This window comes from Ambystoma mexicanum, chromosome 3p, assembly GCF_040938575.1.
Source record: "Ambystoma mexicanum isolate Mex_15411 chromosome 3p, UKY_AmexF1_1, whole genome shotgun sequence".
Taxonomy (NCBI): domain Eukaryota; kingdom Metazoa; phylum Chordata; class Amphibia; order Caudata; family Ambystomatidae; genus Ambystoma; species Ambystoma mexicanum.
The window spans coordinates 830,026,510-830,048,897 of record NC_090925.1 but is presented as its reverse complement, the minus strand read 5'-3'; the positions used below and the strand labels follow the sequence as shown (position 1 = coordinate 830,048,897).

The window sequence follows — 22,388 nt, the reverse complement described above, 5'->3', positions numbered from 1 at the left end:
GACTTAATGGCATATTGTCATACCTCCCTGCACCCACCATTCAAGACTACTGAGACCACTTTCCCAGACTCTGCATGCAAGTCATCACAAACTGACTTCCCTTTCCTTAAATACACAAGTACTGTAAAGAGGAAACTGAGCTGAGTAAAGAAGATCAATGGAGACCAGGAACTCAAACTGCGCCCTAGTTGTTGCAAATGCATACTTGATGCTGCAACATTAAAACCGGTGAACCAACTGACAGGAGAGAGAGAGAAGCTGGCTGGAGAAGTCTTGTCCTCTCAGTGCTGACCAAGGTACCCCTAGGCTGGTGCAAGGTCCGTGGAGCCAGCCGGCTGGCAGAAAAGGCCAAGGAGAGCAGACTGCAGGAGACAGTACGCTGCGCGGACGCCAGAAAAGGAAGGAAGGCTTATTGGCATACACATGTACCGAAAGACAGCCTCCATGCTGCTCTGGCACAGAGAAACCCAAAGCAGACAAGTGGGAGCCACTAGAAGCACAGACGCCATGGAACAGAGGCGGCGAACGTGGAGAGAGGAAGCAGGACACCGAAGAGCCACTGCAGGCTTGCCGCAGGAGATGCAATGCACGTTACAGAGAGCTGGTGAGTCCACCCAAGAGAAGCGGGGACACCAGGGATTTCGGCAAACCTACCGAAGGCAAATAGAAGTAAACAAAGCATATGAGAAAGAACAAGAGATTCCATATTTCTTAAAAGAGACCGAACAAAACACATATTAGAGACTGTCCAGTTTGCAAGTGTGCGCAGTGTACCTATGAGACAGCCCTTTCAGGAGAGTATGCCATGCAGATGCAAGTTGCAAGTGCATTCATATGAGAAAAGCCCTGCCAGGAGAGTATACCGGGCAGATTCAAGTTGCAAGTGTGTTCATATGAGAAAGCCCTAGCAAGAGAGTGTACTAAGCAAGGTTAAGGTGGACAGTGTGTAAAGTATATTATGAGGAGGTCCTGATAAGGATAAATCAGGAAATAGCCAAAGACTGTGTTGAAATATATTGAAGAGGAGAACAAACCTGGCAGGAGAATACAGCAGGTATACTACCGGGACTCAGACTAACAGCCAAGTTGTTTTGCATACCAGTTGTGTTGTTGATCAAAAGAAACTCAAGGTACTGATATCCTTAAAAGTATAACGCAGAGTGAAGAGACATCTAGGGGATGGGAACCATCCTCTGGAACTGTGAACGTTATCCTTCTGGAAATTTTTATGTTGGAGTTACACATTTCCTATTTGTACACTTTTCCACGCCAAAGACATTTCCCTTTTCACCTTAAGAGTTGATTTTTAGAATGTGAGGGTTAGAATAGTACTTTGGACACAGGACATTTTACTTTGGACATCTTGACATCACACAGACCCTTAGTTTTGTTTTAAGTGTGTAAACACCTCTTAGAGTATTTGTATTTGTATGTATTGCTTTATATATGGACAGAGGGTCATTTTTACCAAGCCCCCTTTTGTTCCAATGAAGGTTTGTGGCCAAAACCATGAGTCCCCTGTGTCCAAGTCTCATTTATGGTTCCTCACACTGGTCATACGCTAAACTGAGTTTTCTTTATATGTGTAAAAAACTAAGCTTATTTTATTATACTGCCAGTATTTATTTTGATTTATTTTGGGTGAATACTTCAGCCAGATATTTGCTTGTCTGGATGTCTTGGCTTTTCCAAAGTTTGTTTATCTGCCATGCCATCAACAATTGCAACAGACAGGATCTTCTCATTGGGAGCATTGGTAACTGCTGTTGTATGAGTTGCTTGTTTGCTGTTTCTGCTGCTGCTGCTTTGCAGTTCTGGTGGGATTTACTTCAATATTTCAGTCAGATAGCTTTTTTGCTGGAAAACACACATAGTTCCATTATCAATAAACAGTTCTCTAATGTCACACATAAATCTACTTGACGATGTGATCTACTTACAACAAGTAGTCAAGCAAATAGTAATCTGTCTCATTACCATCAGCTACCTTTATTATTATTTGCTTCTTTGCACTTCAACACAGATACAGTTTGTTGTTCCTGATAGGTTCCCATAAATTCATGTTTCTTGATGAGTCTTTGTGTTTCGAACTCGTCATTCAATCTAACATCAACAGCATAAAACAAATCAATATCTTTTGTAATCGGAGTCCTGAAAACTACGTTGGTTAAAACGCTGACAAGTTCATGTCCATTATATGAAAATCGTGTTCCAGTCCATTGAATTTCCATAGTTAGTAAATATGTTTGAGTGGTGCTTCTTGTTCTGGTCCCTGTCATACTCGCTGTGTATTCAAATATATGATCAAGTACTGGCAATGTTACAAAATAGTGTGCAAGTGCCCCGAGTAGTGTGTTATGCCTACTAAACTTCCATTAACCTTCAAAATTCTGTCTCTGTGTGCAGTCGGCAGTTTGACGGCGGAGGTGGAGAGGAACAAAACTATGACTTGAAATGGCATCAAAACTTATATAACTGGGTAATATAGTTCAGGCTCTTACTCACACTTGAATAATTGGGCCGTACTAGATAACCATAAATTAGCTGACTCAATTGCCCTCGAGCCGCCATTAAGGTATATGCCATATAAATTGTGACGTACATAACAAATGGCTATCTCACCGACATAGCACTTTCCCAACAACAAAAGTTAGCAGTTATATCTTCATCCAATAATAAGGGAGTATGAGCGGAAATGGCCTTAAATACCCCAGCTTTAGCTGCTGTAAATGAAAAGTAGAAAATACCATCTTATTTCCCTCAGAGGAACTGTCTGGAAACGCTAAATACTGCAATGTTGCATAAAAAAAGTAGTGAGCCTCTGACTACCCAGTCAAACAAGCAGGATTCTCAGGAGATTGCTTAATAATTCTCTATTAGAAATGTGCTAAATGTTTGCAAAGATGCAGGAATAAATGTTAATCACGACAGAACTGATTATATTGGAGATATAGCAACATGTGTAGAGAGCCGCAAGATTCCTACACACAGTCTTCTACACATGATTTGCTAAAAGTAATAACAGCATGCTTACAAACTCTTCACCAAACTCATCCCCTACATCACTGCATGCAATTCACTATTCATGAAAAGCTGTAATGAAAATGTGCCAGGACATTATAATGGGGCAACGCAAACAGTGACATACTCTATGGAAATGAACTGAGTATCTGGAATAAAGTGAGGCGTAATGTCTGCCTCCCCCTGAGGTACCGGATACTCAGCAGGAGATAGTAAATATGGATGTGTTCGAACGGAAATCCTGAATTGATAACTTAAATGCTTGATAATCATCAACGAGTAGATTTGGAGGAATTGGCCATGGATATAACTTTAAATACGTTAGTGATGTCAGAGTATTACATTTAGAACAATACCAAAAATCAAGGTCCTTCTAATAAATCAAGGAAAAAGACAAACAGAAAGGTAAGACAAATCTAGGGAATCACAATCATGTTTTATAGAAGGAATTGAAAAATATTGTCATGATCTCTGCTTCCAAAAGGTCAGGGTTTTCCCAACTCCCTTGGAAGCAGATCCATAACCCAGGTTCCGAGTGCCAACCAGTCCCAATTGGGACCTTTTGGACCCAGTCCTGGCGCCAGTGGCACCAGGCTCATAAATATGCCCAGTCCCAGCGCTGGAAGCGCCGGGCTCATAATGCTTGGGTGGACTTACCTGCAGCAGACCATGCTGCTTACTTGCCTGCCAATTGAGCCTCTGATCCTCTTCTGTTTGGAACTACTTTTCCTGTTGGGTGGGGCAGGAGCCACTCCCTAGATTCAGAACACTGGAACTCTTCTGGAAAGCAGGAACTCTTTTCTTACCTAGGCGTGGCTGTGGAAGGAGACACCTAAGCACTACAGGAGGCTATTTAAACCACACCCGATGGATGAATCTTGCTTTGCGTTATTCTGCATCCTCTGCAGCAGAACGCTCATCGTGTCTTCTGCATCTGATCATGGGCCTAAGGAAAAAGGCTTACCATCCTGAATCCAGTGTTCAGCAACACCTATAAAGACAAGAAAGAACAGGTTAGCATTACGGTCTTCAGTGACAGCTCTTCACTTACCTGGTCCATCGGCTGTCACCAACGCCTCGCGCTGCATTCCGGCATCTGAAAGACAAAGGCTTACCTACTCTTCGTGCGCTCCGGAGGTATTCACACTGCATTCCGGCATCTGAAAGACAAAAGCTTACCAACTCTTCGCACGCTCCGGAGGCCTTCGGCGCTGCATCCCGCATCTGAAAGACAAAACAAGGTGCGTTTAAAGACATTGGGGAACTTTAATACTCACGTGCCATTACTCCTTTCCACATCTAACCCAGTGGGTATTCCGGCACCCTGCAGCCGCTCCGAACTTGTACCTGCAAAATAAAAAGACAGTTAGAGCGCATCGTGAAGCAGGCAACAAGCGCTTACTTGCGTGCTTCCAGGCGCTTCTATTCATCACACGGGCTCCATCTTCAACTCACTTCAGCCCGTCATCCGCCATCGCCGGAACCCTGCAAAACAAGAAACATCATTACTAAAGTCTTTAAAGACATTAGAATTACTCGAAACTTACAGTTCGTGCAGTAAACGACGGACAGCAGTCCTCTGAAGTCAAGAGGCCTGCTCCTCTTATCCAGTGAAGAAACTGGTTACAGCACCCTGCCCCGAGGCAGATGGAGAGCACGGCGTTCACTTACCTAAGGTGAGAGCGTTAACCTTTGGGGTTCTACAGGAGAAGATAAAGGGAAGAAGAGAGAGACATTCAATAACCCAGTTCCTTAATCCCATATTTTCTATCTGCAGACATCTTACCCTTCAAGTCAGACATACAGTGCACAGAGGACCAGCCCAAAGAGCCAGCCGTGTGTTACACATCACCTTTGCAGATACGGTATACGCCCAGTCAAGACCGGCGCCTCTACGGGAATCAGGTGAGCGTTACAGAACGCAAAGCCTACCACAAAACTCCCGTCCAGGCACTATGGAAACCTCGGATACCGACCAGCTAGCCCAGTTACTTGGGGAACTAAGGGCAGAAGTGCATGCAGCCCGTCAGGAAACGAACGCTCTAAGAAGGGAACTGATTATTTCCAAGGAGCGAACAGATCATCTCGCTAGACAATTGCTACAGTCACAAGCCGGACAGACCCCGTTACCCGCATCTGGGGGAAATCTTCCTTCTACATCCTCTATGAATCCAGTGCAGATCAACCTACCTGGGAATGTACCTCTGGCTCCGCCCGAACGATTTTCTGGTGACCCAAAGAGGTTTGCAGTATTTATCAATCAGTGCCGGTTGCATTTCTTATGCCGGCCAGCAGCCTTTCCAACTGATCAAGCTAAAGTAGCTTTCGTGCTTTCGTACCTTAGTGGCAATGCGGCAGACTGGTCGATCCCTCTAGTAAATCAAGATGATCCGGTCCTCCATGATTTTCAAGCTTTTCAGCTCAGTATGGAAAAACTGTTCGCAAGACATTCACAGGGGCAGGCCTTGGACAATGAGCTTCTTTCGTTGCGACAAGGTAATCAAGACCTTTTGGCTTATATTGCGTCTTTCAACAGACTGATAGTGGAAACTCAATGGCCTGAGGACAAAAGGATTACGCTGTTTTATAGAGGTCTACGTGGAGAGCTCAAAGATGTGTTAGCCCAAGTAGTGAATCCCCCACAAGATTGTTCGGACTATATAGACTTAGTCGTTCAAATAGATCACAGACTGCAGAACAGGAAGGCCGATCGTTCCAAGTTTGATGCTCGAGTATTTTCCAAACCGCCAACTCCTTCCAAAGGAGTAGACCCTGGGGAACCCATGCAAATAGGGGGTCTGAAAGGTCCTCTAACACAAAAGGAGCGGGAAAGGAGAAAACAGTTGCAATTATGCCTCTATTGCGGAAACTCAGGGCACTTTCTTCGAGACTGTCCGGTGAAACCTGCCAAGAAGGCAGTAGGAGCTGCAGTTACCAAAGTTACAAACTCTGAGCAGGGAAACAACCTCGCCCGACAAGAATAGAGGTCCTCTTGCCGAGCGTGAAAACCAGTTCCGTGACCTCGCATTTCGTGATACCTATGGTCCTCATTAGCCCTGATAATCCAGATCGATTACATGCAACTGAAGCTTACGTCGACAGCGGTGCCATCTGCAATTATGTGGATCATGAAATGGTTTTGAGGATGAATCTAACTCTTTGTCCCAAGGCTGTAAAGGACGTCATTACTACGGTGGATGGTACGGAGATAGCCTCCGGGCCAGTAACGCATACCACTCAAGAGGTGACGCTAGTAAGTCAAGATGGACACCATGAGAAGATCGTGTTCGATGTGATCAAGGCCCCTCAGTTTCAGATTATTCTAGGAATACCTTGGTTAGAGAAACACAATCCTCTGATCGATTGGCGAGCAAGAACGGTCCAGTTTCCAGAATGTGTCTCTACTTGTCACCCTCCACCTGGTGTTGCACTGGCAGCAATTTCTTCAGAGACTCCCCAGTTACCTCCCGAATACCTAGAATAACAAGATGTTTTCCGGAAGGATCAGGCTAACTCTCTACCTCCTCATAGGTCTTATGACTGCCAGATAGACCTGATACCTGGATCTACTCCTCCTTGTAGTAGAATTTATGCCCTCACCGAGCCTGAGAAACTTCACCTTCGACAATACCTGGATCAATACCTGGCAAATGGGTTTATTCGTCCTTCCAAGTCCCCTGCTTCTTCAGCTTTGTTCTTCGTTCCAAAAAAGGAAGGAGACCTTAGAACTTGTATAGATTATCGCTCCCTGAACCAGATCACCGTTAAGAATAGATATCCGTTACCTTTGATCCCTGAACTCCTGGACCAAGTCAGAAAAGCATGCATATATACAAAGCTGGATCTTAGAGGAGCTTACCACTTGGTACGAGTAAAAGAGGGCGATGAATGGAAGACGGCCTTCCGCACCAAGTATGGACTATTTGAATATCAGGTCATGCCCTTCGGACTTTGCAATGCCCCGGCCGCCTTTCAATATTTTATGAACGATGTCCTCAGAGAGCTCATAGATGTGTGTGTTGTTGTTTACATTGACGACATCCTCGTTTATTTTTCATCGGAATCTGAACATCGGAAACACGTGAAAATGGTCCTCGAAAGATTGCGTCAACACAAACTTTTCGCTAAGTTGTAAAAATGTGTTTTCAACGTAACTGAAGTTGAATTCTTGGGATTCATATTATCACCTGGCGGAGTGCGTATGGATTCAAAGAAGGTCGATGCAGTTCTCAAATGGCCATCACCATCCTCCGTAAAAGGTGTGCAAAGCATGTTAGGCTTCGCTAACTTTTACCGCAGGTTTATCCCCGAATTCTCTCGAATAGTCCAGCCCATCACTGCCTTGTTAAAGAAAAACAAACGTTTTGAATGGTCTACCGAGGCGGAACAAGCTTTCCAGGATTTGAAGACTAAATTTATCTCTGCACCAATCTTAAAACACCCTCGCCCCGAACTCCCCTACATCGTGGAAACTGATGCTTCAAGCCTTGCCATGGGGGCAGTTCTATCAAAAAAGGACCCTGTAACCAATCAGTTGCATCCCGTGGCATTTTGGTCCCGCAAATTCTCACCTCCTGAAATCAATTACACGATTACTGACAAGGAACTTCTGGCTATCAAGTCTGCCTTTAAGGCTTGGCGGCATTATCTGCTGGGGGCCCGACACACCGTTACTGTGATTACGGATCACCGAAACCTGCAATATTTGAAAACCGCAAAAGCCCAATCCTCTAGACAACTCTGTTGGGCATTATTCTTTGCCGAGTTTGACTTCATAATTACCTATCGACCTGGTACAAAGAACGGTAAAGCTGATGCCCTTTCTCGGATGGGAGTGGAAGAACACTTGATCAACCCTAAACCTGTACCAATCATTCCCGAACAAAGAATTCTGGGTGTAATCGCCACAGAATCCATAGAGGAAGTTAAGGATAAGGCCAGGCAACTTGTAACTCCAGCAGACATACAGAATTGGCATCTGCAGGGAAAGGACTTTGCAGTAAAGGACAACTTATTGTATTTCCAAGAACGATTATACCTACCCAGCACAGATTTACAGAAAAAAGTAATCTCTTGTTATCACAATTCTTTAATGGAAGGACATCCCGGTATGGCCAAGACCTCAGAAAAGATCAAGCGCTACTTCTGGCGGCCGTCTTGGAAAAAAGATATCAGAGACTTTATAATGTCCTGTGGAGTATGCGCCCAAAACAAGAGTCAAAAGCAAAGACCAGCAGGCCTCTTACGCCCTATTGACATCCCACCTCGCCCTTGGCATACGCTTTCTATGGACTTCATCACCGATCTACCTCCATGCTCCGGATACAATACGATTCTAGTAATCGTGGACTTATTCTCCAAGATGGCGCATTTCATTCCGCTCAAAGGCTTGCCAACAGCAGCAACTCTGGCCCGAGAATTTCTCGAAAACAATGTCCGACTGCACGGTTTTCCTTCGGTTCTAATTTCGGATCGAGGTAGTCAATTTATTTCTCATTTTTGGCGAAGTTGCTGTCGGTCGGCTCAAATTGATGTGAGACTATCGACCAGTCACCACCCTCAGACCGACGGACAAACCGAGAGGACCAATCAAACTCTGGAACAGTATTTACGCTGCATGCTGCAACAAACTGAAAAAACTTGGAAAGACATCCTTTGGATAGCCGAATATGCCTACAATAACTCTGTCCATTCGGGAACTGGGAAAACCCCGTTTTTTCTTTTGTACGGCAGTCACCCTCGAAACTCGGAGTTGGATCCCCTCCAAGATCTTGAAACACCAGCAGTAGACTACCTGCATTCTACAATCACCCAAGCCTTTAAGGAAGCTGTTTCTCACCTTCAAAGGGCTAAAGAACAATACAAGAAAGGAGCAGATCAACATCGGAAGGAAGCCCCTCAATATCAAGTAGGGGATCAAGTCTGGTTATCCACCAAATATCTACCTCTAAAAGGGCCTCGCACATTCAACCCAAGATACCTTGGTCCCTATTCCATCACTACCATAGTAAACCCAGTAGCGGTCAAGTTGGACTTGCCCCCGCACATGAAGATACATCCGGTCTTCCACGTCTCTCTATTAAAACCTGTGCAACCTCAAACCCGACTAACTAAATCTCCAAAACCTATCCTAGTTGATGGAGAACTCGAGTTTGAAGTCAAAAGCATTCTGGACTCCAAGATCTCCAAATCTAAACTATTTTACCTAATTGACTGGAAAGGCTACGGCCCCCAAGAGAGATCCTGGTAACCTGCTGAATATGTCCACGCTCCTCGCCTAATCAAAAGATTTCACCGAACATTTCCTGACAAGCCAAAACCCCCGGAGAAGCCCGGTTTGGGAGGGGCCTTGAGGGGGGGTACTGTCATGATCTCTGCTTCCAAAAGGTCAGGGTTTTCCCAACTCCCTTGGAAGCAGATCCATAACCCAGGTTCCGAGTGCCAACCAGTCCCAATTGGGACCTTTTGGACCCAGTCCTGGCGCCAGTGGCACCAGGCTCATAAATATGCCCAGTCCCAGCGCTGGAAGCGCCGGGCTCATAATGCTTGGGTGGACTTAACTACAGCAGACCATGCTGCTTACTTGCCTGCCAGTTGAGCCTCTGATCCTCTTCTGTTTGGAACTACTTTTCCTGTTGGGTGGGGCAGGAGCCACTCCCTAGATTCAGAACACTGGAACTCTTCTGGAAAGCAGGAACTCTTTTCTTACCTAGGCGTGGCTGTGGAAGGAGACACCTAAGCACTACAGGAGGCTATTTAAACCACACCCGATGGATGAATCTTGCTTTGCGTTATTCTGCATCCTCTGCAGCAGAACGCTCATCGTGTCTTCTGCATCTGATCCTGGGCCTAACGAAAAAGGCTTACCATCCTGAATCCAGTCTTCAGCAACACCTATAAAGACAAGAAAGAACAGGTTAGCATTACGGTCTTCAGTGACAGCTCTTCACTTACCTGGTCCATCGGCTGTCACCAACGCCTCGCGCTGCATTCCGGCATCTGAAAGACAAAGGCTTACCTACTCTTCCTGCGCTCCGGAGGTCTTCACACTGCATTCCGGCATCTGAAAGACAAAAGCTTACCAACTCTTTGCACGCTCCGGAGGCCTTCGGCGCTGCATCCCGCATCTGAAAGACAAAACAAGGTGCGTTTAAAGACATTGGGGAACTTTAATACTCACGTGCCATTACTCCTTTCCACATCTAACCCAGTGGGTATTCCGGCACCCTGCAGCCGCTCCGAACTTGTACCTGCAAAATAAAAAGACAGTTAGAGCGCATCGTGAAGCAGGCAACAAGCGCTTACTTATGTGCTTCCAGGCGCTTCTATTCATCACACGGGCTCCATCTTCAACTCACTTCAGCCCGTCATCCGCCATCGCCGGAACCCTGCAAAACAAGAAACATCATTACTAAAGACTTTAAAGACATTAGAATTACTCGAAACTTACCGTTCGTGCAGTAAACGACGGACAGCAATCCTCTGAAGTCAAGAGGCCTGCTCCTCTTATCCAGTGAAGAAACTGGTTACAGCACCCTGCCCCGAGGCAGATGGAGAGCACGGCGTTTACTTACCTAAGGTGAGAGCGTTAACCTTTGGGGTTCTACAGGAGAAGAGAAAGGGAAGAAGAGAGAGACATTAAATAACCCAGTTCCTTAATCCCATATTTTCTATCTGCAGACATCTTACCCTTCAAGTCAGACATACAGTGCACAGAGGTCCAGCCCAAAGAGCCAGCCGTGTGTTACACATCACCTTTGCAGATACGGTATACGCCCAGTCAAGACCGGCGCCTCTACGGGAATCAGGTGAGCGTTACAAATATACATTGACAGATAATATGAAAGGTGAATTTGAATAAAAAAAATGGAGAAGAAATTGCTAAAGACAAATTGGATAAATATAAGAAAAGGAAAGAAATCGAACTTGGAAGATTTGATTATTTAAAAAAAACAGGAGCTATCGCTGCAAATCCACCTATCATTGTGGGAGGAAATAAACGTTGAGACACAAATGAGAGTCTTAAATAAAATAGACTAAATAGTGGAGGTGGAGCATAATACATCAGCAAAATGTGGAAGAAATCTATCAAAATGAGGCTGGGATTGATATAGACCAGAAGAGTGTGAATAATAATAATGAATTAACTTCAATCAATGTATACATGATGTTCTCGACTAATGAAAGTAATCTGTTAAATTATTCAATGATGTTATCGTTATTTCACCTTATAACATCATTAAGGGTTATTGGTGCTACAGATATAGGTAATATTAATTTTCTGGGCCATACTCCTGTAAATGCAACTCACGTACATTGCTGGACAAATCATACAGTGAAATTGATCATGTGCTATGAATCTTATTATCTACAAATTTAATATGATCTACAAAACACCCAAAAATGTTGCGTAGAATGACCCTGCACACCCTTCGGAAAATCACAAGTCTCAGAGGCAGTAGGCAAATACAATTTGAGAGTGCAAAGTGTACAAAAAGCAATATAAAAGGAACATTTATTATGGCTCCCAATTGACTTACAATATAGCTCCAACTGGATGCTCTAGTAATAAAATGATGAAGCTAAATGTTCTTTGATGGAACACGCGTGGACATACACATTTCAGTAACAGGGAAAATGGCCACAAGGATTTCTGTGATAAGAAAGAACTGCACAGATTATGGCATGTACCGAATATTTAATAACCAAATGTAACTGGGAACATAAAATGGCCCCATTTGGGTTGGGGGGAATTTAAATGCATACTGCTGTGAAGAGGAAGAACATCATTTGGTAAATACTCAGATTACTGAGACGGTAACTATAACTAAATTGCATTATAGCCATAAACAAGGGTATACATGGTTGAAGTCCATAGTGAAAAATGATCTGCCGTTGTTGAACAGCAGATCATCGGGAGATACACCAGGGAGGAGCATATGGAAATTGGGGACCAATATTGCTTTTTCTTGACTGATGACAATTTTAGACAAAGTTAAACAAGTAGATGTTAAACCGAATGCCTATAGTGATTATTCACAATTACATATATACACTGAAATATGTAAAGATAATGGAGATCACTTCTAAAATGGGAGGAACTTATGTTAATAACATGGGCACTCAGATTAGATGGAATTAATTGATTTTCAAAGCTTTTAATTATCATATTAATCTACCCGCTATTTCCGAAGAATGAGTAAGAAAACAGGACTCACCAGAAAAGTTTATAACTTGAACATCCATTTTAACTGCAATTTTTGGTACTAACGGGCAGAGATTTGTCTTTAACGAAAGCAGACAGCAAGTCTCTATCTATGATGTGTTTATTTCTAGACAAATGTGAATTTATGGGGATGAAGGAAGCAAGACAACATGGCGCAACACAGGCTCAAATCCCGATCCTGCACTTAGAAACCACCCGCTGGTATTAAGCACGTTATGCGGCTGGGCCTACGGAGTTTGTAGTATCTTGAATGTATTATGGTTATCAAGTATACTATCGTGATAGGATGTACTTGGATGGCCTAATGGCCGAATAAAGTTATGATGATAAAATTAAGCGCGTTATAAATGAACAATAAAATAAATTATAAAAAATAAATTCATAAGAGCACTAATTGCGCATTAAGTAAAAATCTAATGCTAAGCTCTGATGAGTAAATATTGACCATTACGAGAGCAAACAAAACTAAATATGAAAACTGGATAAAATGTTATAAAAATACTTGTACTTTGGCTCAATGGAAGCTAATGTTTAATATACTACGTTCAAAAGACAAAAAGATTTTCTTACCTCTTAAAAAAGCACAAAGAAAGTCTTGGTAAAATACAGATAAACCCTATCTCTGCAAAAGATTGGAGTTAATATATATGCAGTACTTTTTATTAAAACGCAGAAGTTGAGCTAATGCAAATGCCAGATACAATGACACCTTATATACTGAATATCAAAGAAGAGGATGTAAATGTAAGTGTAAACAAATTTAAAATGTCTTGTGCCCCTGGACCAGACGAGTTAGCAAATGTTGTGTTCAAGAAGGAATCCCAAAGCTGGGCCCATATACTGTATCTGCCTTTTTCCAAGATGGTTTAATGTAACAGAATACCAATATCTTGGAAATCAAAAATAGCACCTATTTTTTAAAAAAGCTGTTTGTCTTGACACGAAAAACTATATACTACTAGCAATGTTGTAGGCTTTGAGTGAAAGCTTTTCTAGTATTATTCTGGAAGATCTTACAAAACGGGCACAAGTGAAAAGGCTGCAAAGAACATTTCAAATCAGGTTTTGGAAATGGTTATGCAACTAGTCACAATATCTTTGTATTACGTTTGCACACAATTTGTGCAAGATCAAAAGGACATCTTCTGTTATGTGTGGGATTCATAGATTGCTCTGCCAAATTTTGACAGTGTGAACATAAGAACAAGTTACTTACCCCTAGTAACGTTCTTTCCACTGGATGTTCCTCCCAAGTATTCCTCATCTTTGATATCTCCAATATCCAGCTTCAGCTGCTTCAGATTTCTTTTTGGCAGAGGGTGCTCTGTGTCGATGCAGTAAACGAAGGTATATATAGCATGCGCATGGCCGGTCGGCTTCAATTCTATTTTTTCGTGTCATTCATACAGTAGAACTACCAGCATTAAACTGGTTTAGACCATACTAGACTCTGAAGGAGTGTAAAACTGCAATAACATGGAATTTCTACTGCCGGGTAGGCTGGAAGGAGCGATGAGGAATACGTGGGAGGAACATCCAGTCAAAAGAACGTTACCAGGGGTAAGTAACTTGTTCTTCGAATGGATTGCGTCCTCCCACGTATTGTTCATCTTTGATAGACTCCCTGTCATGTACCATCGGACTCGTCCCTCCTGGTCTTCCTGGTCCCTAACCCATAGAGGCTTGCACTCAGCAGTACTCCCAACATGGCCACTGAACGCGGAACGCTGTGTACCAGTTTCCGCGTCGCACGCATCACGTTCTATAAAGCAGACACACCCCCGCGGCTCTGTGTGTCTCAATGCTACCGCTTACTGTGGCTAGACATGTGCTGTCGTAGTTCGCTATCGTTACTTCTTGTTTCCTGGTTCCTGGTCCCCATTTGTTACCTCCACATCCTTTCCTTTCCTTTCCTTGCCTTCACTTCATCCCAGACCTCCGAATACTCGCTGCCGAGTGTACGCTTTGCTGTTTCCAGGGCTTTCTGAACGATCCAGGACTCGGACACTGAACGTACGCTGGACCCCGAGGACTCTCGCACAGGGTTGTACAAGGCCCGCACTACGCAGGAAGACTCCATCGAAGAAAGAACACAGACAGGTGAGAAGGGGGGAAACCTGTGACAGATTGAGATGCCAACAAACCAACACTGATACGGACATGGAGGCGGCAGTCCAAGACCTCATGCGCGGCATGCATGAGTTAACAACAGAAGTTCAGAATCTCAAAGCCGAGAATGCTGCATTAAAAGAGTTAGTCCTCTCACATAATTCCGCGACCAAGGAAAGTGTATTGCTGGGCGGAGTAGTGGATAAATACGATGGTTCATCCAAAAGCCTTCGCGGATTCCTTGATTCATGTTTAGTCCACTTTACCTTTAAGCCCTATTACTTCTCTACCCCCAGGGCAAAGGTGGGCTTTATGATTTCGCATCTTTCCGGGAATGCGCTAACTTGGGCTACGCCCTTGGTTAATTCTGGAGATACCCTCCTGGATGACTATGAGGGGTTCGTACAGGCTCTAAAGGCCATGTTTGATCACCCAGAACAGGTCTACAGTGCACAGGAACTACTGGATTTCCAACAGGTTCCCAGGATATGCTGACCTATGTGACACGCTTTAAGCAACTGGCCAAGGACGCAAATTGGTCCCCGGAGGCCTGCTTTACCCTTTTCTTGAAGAGGGCTGAATGAGGAAATAAAAGATGAGCTAGCTAGGGTAGCTCGCCCAGGTTCCTTCCAGGCTCTTATGGATCTCTCTTTACAAACAGACTTCCATTTCCAGGAAAGGAAGGCAGAAAGGAAGAAGACTAAAGCGCCTTGCCAAAAGACCTCCATAGAACCTTCCTCTAAACCTGAGCCCATTCCTGCCCCCACTATAAAACCAGAACCTATACAATTGGGGGCCTTCCGTGGACCCATATCCCCGCAAGAAAGAATGAGACGGATTCACACTGGGCTGTGTATGTATTGTGCCTCAGATAAACATCTTGTGAGAGAATGTCCCTTAGCTCCCCCACGGCGTTCGGGAAACGCCAGCTCCCGATCCTAGATGGAGCACAGCTTCAGGAGAGAGATGTTTGCTCCACATCTATTCCATCCTTGAACTCTCCTGGACAAAGCAATCTTATGATCTTGCAGGCCTTTCTATCGCCATCCAAGAAAGTAACTTACCCCATTTTGGCATTGGTGGACTGTGCGGCCATGGGTATATTTATAGATCAAGATTGGGTCACTACCCACCACATTTCATATGAGACTCGAGGCATAATGCAGCCTGTAGAAGCTATCAATGGAAGACCCCTCTCTTCAGGACCCATCACCTTGCAAACCAAAGAGATCCAGCTCTCCATAAACCATCATCGAGAGGTTATCAAATTTGACATCATAAAGTCTGCCCATTATCCAATGGTACTGGGTATGCCTTGGTTGCAGAAGCACAATCCACACATCAACTGGGAAGCAGGATCCTTGTTTCTTGGTTCCGAACATTGCATGTCTCATTGTCTCTCCCTGGATTCCTCGTCACCAACCCCAGAAAGTGCCTCGACAAAACAGCAAGGCCCATTCACAGTCTCAAATATTATCCAGGTTCCTCGGGCCTATCAGGATTACACTGATGTGTTCTCAACTGCTGTTTTTCAGTCTCTACCCCCTCACAGACCTGAAGACTGTGCTATTGATACTGAACCTTCAGCCGTGATTCCTTTTGGAAGGATGTTCATACTATCTGAGCCAGAGAAATAGGCCCTCCGAGAATACCTGGATACCAACCTAGAAAATGGCACCATACGGCCATCCAAATCTCCAGCGGGAGCTTTGTTGTTTTTTGTTCCCAAGAAAGATACCAAGGAGCTTAGGCCTTGTCTTGATTATCGTGGTTTAAACCAATGTACCCTCAAAGACCGCTACCCGTTACCCTTAATCTCGGATATCCTGGAAGCAGTGAGAGGAGCTGTAGTCTTCACGATATTGGATCTCAGGGGTGCCTACCATCCAATCCGTATAAAGGAGGGTGACGAATGAAAAACAGCCTTTATAACACCCTTTGGACATTTTGAATACCTGATTATGCCCTTCGGACTCGCCAATGCCCCGGCGGTCTTCCAACGTTTCATGGACCGGGTGTTCTCCGATATGCTGTTCCTCTTCATCATAGTTTACCTGGGTGATATTCTGATATACTCCAAGGACCATCTCAAGCATGAAGAGCATGTTAAGGTAGTCCTACAGCAGTTACGTGAACATAAACTCCTGGCTAAACCCGAGAAATGCCTTTTCCATGTCTCTACTGTTCACTATCTAGGATTTGTCCTCAGTCTAGAAGGAATCGGGAAGGATCACTCAAAGGTAAAAGCCATACTATCCTGGCCTGTCCCAACCACCGTGAAACAGATTCAATCCTTCCTGGGGCTTGCAAACTTTTACCGAAAATTCATACCTTCCTTCTCGGAGATAGTTCAACCGATCATTACACTGTTGAAGAAGGATACTCCCTTTCTTTGGTCAGCAGCCCATGATAAAGCCTTCCAACGATTGAAATCAGAGTTTACACAAGCCCCCATCTTGGCTCAACCTGACATTGATCGACCTTTCATAGTGGAGACGGATACCTCCAACTACGCCATCGGAGCAGTTCTCAAGCAGGAACTCGAGGACAAGTTAGAACACCCCATTGTTTATCTCTCGAGAACTCTAACTCCTAGCGAGACTCATTACTCTGTCCTGGAAAAGGAACTGTTAGCCATCCGTCAAGCCTTTACCGAATGGCGTCATCGACTCTTGGGGGCAAAACATCCTGTTCAGGTCCATGCGGACCATCGGAATCTTCAAGTTCTGCAATCCCTCGAATGTAGGAAGAGTCGTCAAGCCCGCTAGGCCTTCTTCTTTGCACAGTATCAGTTCCAAATACAACATGTCCCTGGAACTCACAACATAATTGCTGATGCCTTATCCCGACGTCCCGACTACGAAACTCTTGAAGATCGATCCTTTCCAAAGATGTTTCCCTACACAATTTTTGTAGCGCAAGCAATAAGCCTCCTGGAAGACATTCGAATCCAAACCCAGTCCTCCGAGATCTGGAAGGAATTTACTGGAAAGAACCGGGGGAATCTTAAAACAAAGGATGGCTATTTATTCAAGGATAATGGCCTGGTTATCCCCACACAAAGACTGTGACAAAGGATCATGAACCTCTGCCACGATACCCTTCAATCAAGACATCGTGGCATCATCAACACTCTCCGTTTGATAGGAAGGCAATTTTGGTGGCCACAAATGAAAGTTGATGTCCAACGATACATCCAAGCCTGTGCAATCTGCAATCAAAACAAGCATGACAACAAGAGACCGGCGGGTCTCCTACTCAAACCAACACTACCAACAAGGCCCTGGGAATTCATTGCTACGGACTTTATTGTGGAATTGCCACCTTTCAGGGGATACACAACTATCATGGTTACCATAGATTTATTCACTCACATGGCTCATTTTACACCCTTGTATAAACTACCATCTTCCTCAAAACTCGCTGGAATTTTCCTGGAACACATATTCTGACTTCATGGACTCCATTCCAAGATCATATCAGACAGAGGACCTCAATATATATCTCAATTCTGGAAACACTTATGCCGTATACTAGGAATCCAACGTGCCCTCTCCTCAGGTTATCATCCACAGACCAACGGAGCTACAGAACGTGTGAACCAAACCCTGGAGCAGTATCTTCGTTGTTTCACCACCAAGGTCCAGGATGATTGGTCACTCTTGATACCTGTGGCTGAATTCGCCTACAACAATTCGGATCACTCAGCTGTCAAAACCAGTCCCTTTTTCTGTAGCCATGGGTTCTATCCTTCGGTTCTACCATCCTTGCTCCCACATCCTACACCAGTACCTACACTTGACTCCTAGATTGAAAACCTCAACAACGTACACAAGCAAGCCAAAGAACACCTTGAAAGGGCCCTAGCTTCTACCAAGCTCTATGCAGACTCCAAAAGAAGACCAGGGCCTTCCTATGCAGTAGGTGACAAGGTCTGGCTATCCTCGAAACTACTGCCTCTGCATTTACGACCAAATAAGTTGGCACCCCGGTATTATAGTCCCTTTTCCATAAAGGAAATTATTAACCCAGTGGTCTTCCGACTAAAACTACCAGACTCCTGGAAGAGGGTCCACCCAGTGTTTCACACGTCTCTACTGAAACCATACGTCCAGTCTTCCCGGACTGCTCCAAGGTCTACCCCTGTGATTGTCAATGAACCAACTCGAATATGAAGTATCCAGAATATGTGACTCCAGGTACAGACGTGGTCAGCTACAATATCTGGTCGAATGGAAAAGGTACCCTCCCAGTGAACGCACCTGGGAACCATTCTCAAACCTCAATGCCCCCAGATTACTCAAAAGGTACCACCTTATACACACCGGCAAAACCTGAGGGACAGGCCTTCGGAGGAGGCATGCTGTCATGTACCATCGGACTCGTCCCTTCTGGACTTCCTGGTCCCTGACCCATAGAAGTTTGCACTCAGCAGTACTCCCAACATGGCCAACGAACGCAGAACGCTGTGTACCAGTTTCCATGTCGCACACATCACGTTCTATAAAGCAGACATACCCCAGCGGCTCTGCGCGTCTCAACGCTTACTGTGGCTAGACGTGTGCTGTCGTAGTTCGCTCTCGTTACTTCTTGTTTCCTGGTTCCTGGTCCCCATATGTTACCTCCACATCCTTTCCTTTCCTTGCCTTCACTTCATCCCAGACCTCCGAATACTCGCTGCCGAGTGTACGCTTCGCTGTTTCCATGACTTCCCGGGCTTTCTGTACGATCCAGGACTCGGACACTGAACGTACGCTGGACCCCGAGGACTCTCGCACGGGGTTGTACAAGGCCCGCACTGTACGCAGGAAGACTCCATCGAAGAAAGAACACAGACAGGTGAGAAGGGGGGAAACCTGTGAAACTCCCAAAGCAGTATTCGTTTTGGCAGAGGGAGTAAGAATTTGGTCATCAAGGGTTGTTGTGAACCGAATGAAGTACTGCTTTTCCAAAGCTTCGATCCTGACTTAAGGTGGAATCAAGGCAGTAATGCTTTGTAAAAGTGTGACTGGTAGACCAAGTGTCTGCCTCTCAAATATTTTTCATTGGAACACCTCATTGCAGAGCAGAAAATGTATCCATGCCCCTTGTGGAATGGGCTCTCAAGCCTTCTATGGGATCTTTCCCGGCCAGCCTATAGAATTCAGTAATAGCCAAAATAATGTAGCTGGACAAGGTTTGCTTAGTTACGGCCTGTCCCAGTCTATGACCCACATATCCCATAAACAGTTGGTCATCTAAACAAAACTTTGACATCCTTGAAATATAGTCCTTTGTGGGTCGAGTCTGTGTAGTCTCTCCCCATCCTTGCCAGGATGAGGTGGAGGGCAAAAAATAGGTAAATACCATCTTTTGTCCCAAATGAAAATTCAATATAATCTTAGGTAGGAATGAAGGTTTGACCTTAAGGACGACCTTGTTCTTATGAAAGACCGTAAAAGATGGTTTAGAAGATAGGGTCTGCAACTCACTCACCCTACGGGCTGATGTTAATGCTACTAACAGGATGGTTTTGAATGTTAGTAGTCTTAAGGGACATGAATGGAATGGTTCAAATGGTGCACACATAAGAAATTTTAAAACAAGATTTAAGGCCCCAAACCGGAACCTGAAAAGGAGATGAAGGGGGCACATTAGTGAGTCCCTTTAGAAATTGTATCACCAAAGGAATTTTAAAATATGACGTTTCCTCAGATGAGCAATTGAAGATGAAAAGTGCTGCCAAATAACCTTTAATGGTCCCAACTTGGAGCCCCAAGTTGGCCAAATACAGCAGAAAGACCTCTGGCATTTTGCATAGAAAAGGGTCCACATTCTTATCCCTGCACCAGCTGCAGAATTTATTCCAACTGCAGCAGTACAAAGACTTTGTTGCTGGCCTTCTGGCTGAAAGCAAAATCTCCATTACGTCATCCGGGAGGTCCCAATCCTTATACCTCAGCCTCCCAGAAACCATGCATGAAGGCTGAGTGTCTTGACCTCTGGATGGAGAACTTCACCCTCCTCTGTATTGGAGGGCAGATGGTCATGTATTGGAGGGCAGATGGTCATGTCCAGAAGGTGCGGTTACCACGTCCTCCTGGCCCAATCCGGGTCAATTAGGATAATGTATTCCCCGAACTTTCTCAACCACCTGATCACGTGAGGAATGATGTGGACTGGTGGAAATGCGCCAGGAGTGGAAACTCCCAGTCCACTGTGAACGTGTCCCATTGAGCGCCTCTTAGGGGAAATTCACAGGAGGAGAACAGTTTGCACTTCTGGTTGACACTGGACAAAAACAGATCCACTTGAGTGGTTTCCCAAAGGGTGAAGATCTCTTGAAGGAGTTCCTGAGCTAGTTCCCACTTATGGGAGACTGTGCTCTGCCTGCTCAGAGCATCCGCTGCTGTGTTCTTTACTACGGCTAGGTAAACTGCTGACAGGGAGATTCCTTCTTGAATTGCCCAGAACCAGAGCTGCATTGCCTCTCTGCACAGTGGTAGTGACCCTACGCCACCTCTCTTGTTGAGGTAGTACATAGCCACCGTGATGTCTGTCATTATCAGGACATTCTTTCACCGTACAGAGGGCAGGAAGGCCTTCAGCGCTAGTCTGACTGCCCTCAGCTCCAATAGGTTGATGTGTAGTTTGGACTCCGATGGAGACCATCTACTGCTGATTGTCTGATCGTTGGCATGGGCTCCCCACCCCGTGAGTGAGGCTTCCGTAGCTACTGTTATCTCCCCCCATGGTTGCCAAAATGGTTCTTCCTTCAGAAGGTTGTCCTGCAGGCCCACCACATAAGATCCTGCTAGGAACTTGAAGAACGTCTGACATTCTGCTTGAGATTTGGGACCATTGAGTCGTGAGAGCATCTTTGGAGATAACTTATTCTCAGGAAAGCCTCTTGCACCAGGAAAATGCAGGATGCCATGAGGCAGAGCAACTTCAAAAAATCAAAGGCTGGGAGACGCTGGTCACTCTTCCATTTGGTGTCCATCTACAGAATGTGTTGAGCCTTCACCTCGGGTGGCGAGGTTTTCCCCAAGGTTGTATCCAGTATTGCTCCAATAAATTGGAATCTTTGTGATGGAATCTTTGTGATGGCATAATGTGGGACTTCTTGTAATTGAGTGAAAAGCCCAGTCTGTGGAAAGAGTGGCAGGTTACACTGAGATGTTCCAGGGCTTGTTCGGGTGAACGTGCCCTGATCAGCAAATCGTGCAGGTAGGGGTAGACGTGTAACCCCCTCTCCTGAGACTCGCTGCCACAACCGCCATTAACTTGGTGAAAACCCTCAGGCGGAGGTCAGCCCGAATGGCAGAAATTGCAATCGATTATGAGAACCGCCAACCGCGAATCTCGGGTACCTTCTGTGCATGCGATGGATAGGCACATGAAACTAAGCATCCTGAAGGTCCAATGATACCATCCAATCATGGAGTTGGCAGGCCAGAAGGATCTGAGAAAGGGTAACCATCTTGAACTCGTCCTTCCTGAGGAACCTGCTCAAGATTCTTAAGTCCAAGATGGGTCTCATTCCTCTTCCTTTTTGGGAATTAGAAAGTATGGGGAGTACCAACCCTTGTTCCTCTCCACCACAGTTACCGGTTCTATTGTACCTTTCTCTAGCAGGGTCAAAATGTCCTGCACAAGAGGAGGATCTGGATTTTTGTAAGAGCTGTTCCCAGGTGGATGATCCTGAGGCCTTTTAAGAAAAGGAAGTGTGAGAAACCTGAAGGTGGATCACCCGCTAGTCCCCGGAGATCTGTCATCCAGGTGGCCAGGACCCGGCTATTGCTATTGGATCCAGTTCCTGGGGGTGGACCAGTGGGGGTGCATCACCTGGATGGGGGGTCTTCGGGGAGTGGAAGTGGGGAAGTGGGACACCGACGGACGAGACGCGGTACCCTCTTCCTTATAACACCTTTTCCCCATCCTATCCTGTAGGATATTTAGAAGCTCTACCCCCCTCTTCCAACACAAACACTTTAGCACGTCGTGAAACACAACGGACTAACACCAGATCTCTTTACCTGACATGTCCCAA

General features: G+C 45.1%; 1 protein-coding gene across 2 annotated transcripts in view; it reads right to left on the bottom strand.

Moving 5' to 3' along the window:
• The window catches only part of PRSS53 (serine protease 53), a 552,473-nt gene that overhangs the window by 296,080 nt on the left and 234,005 nt on the right, over positions 1-22,388 (bottom strand). The window lies entirely within an intron of this gene.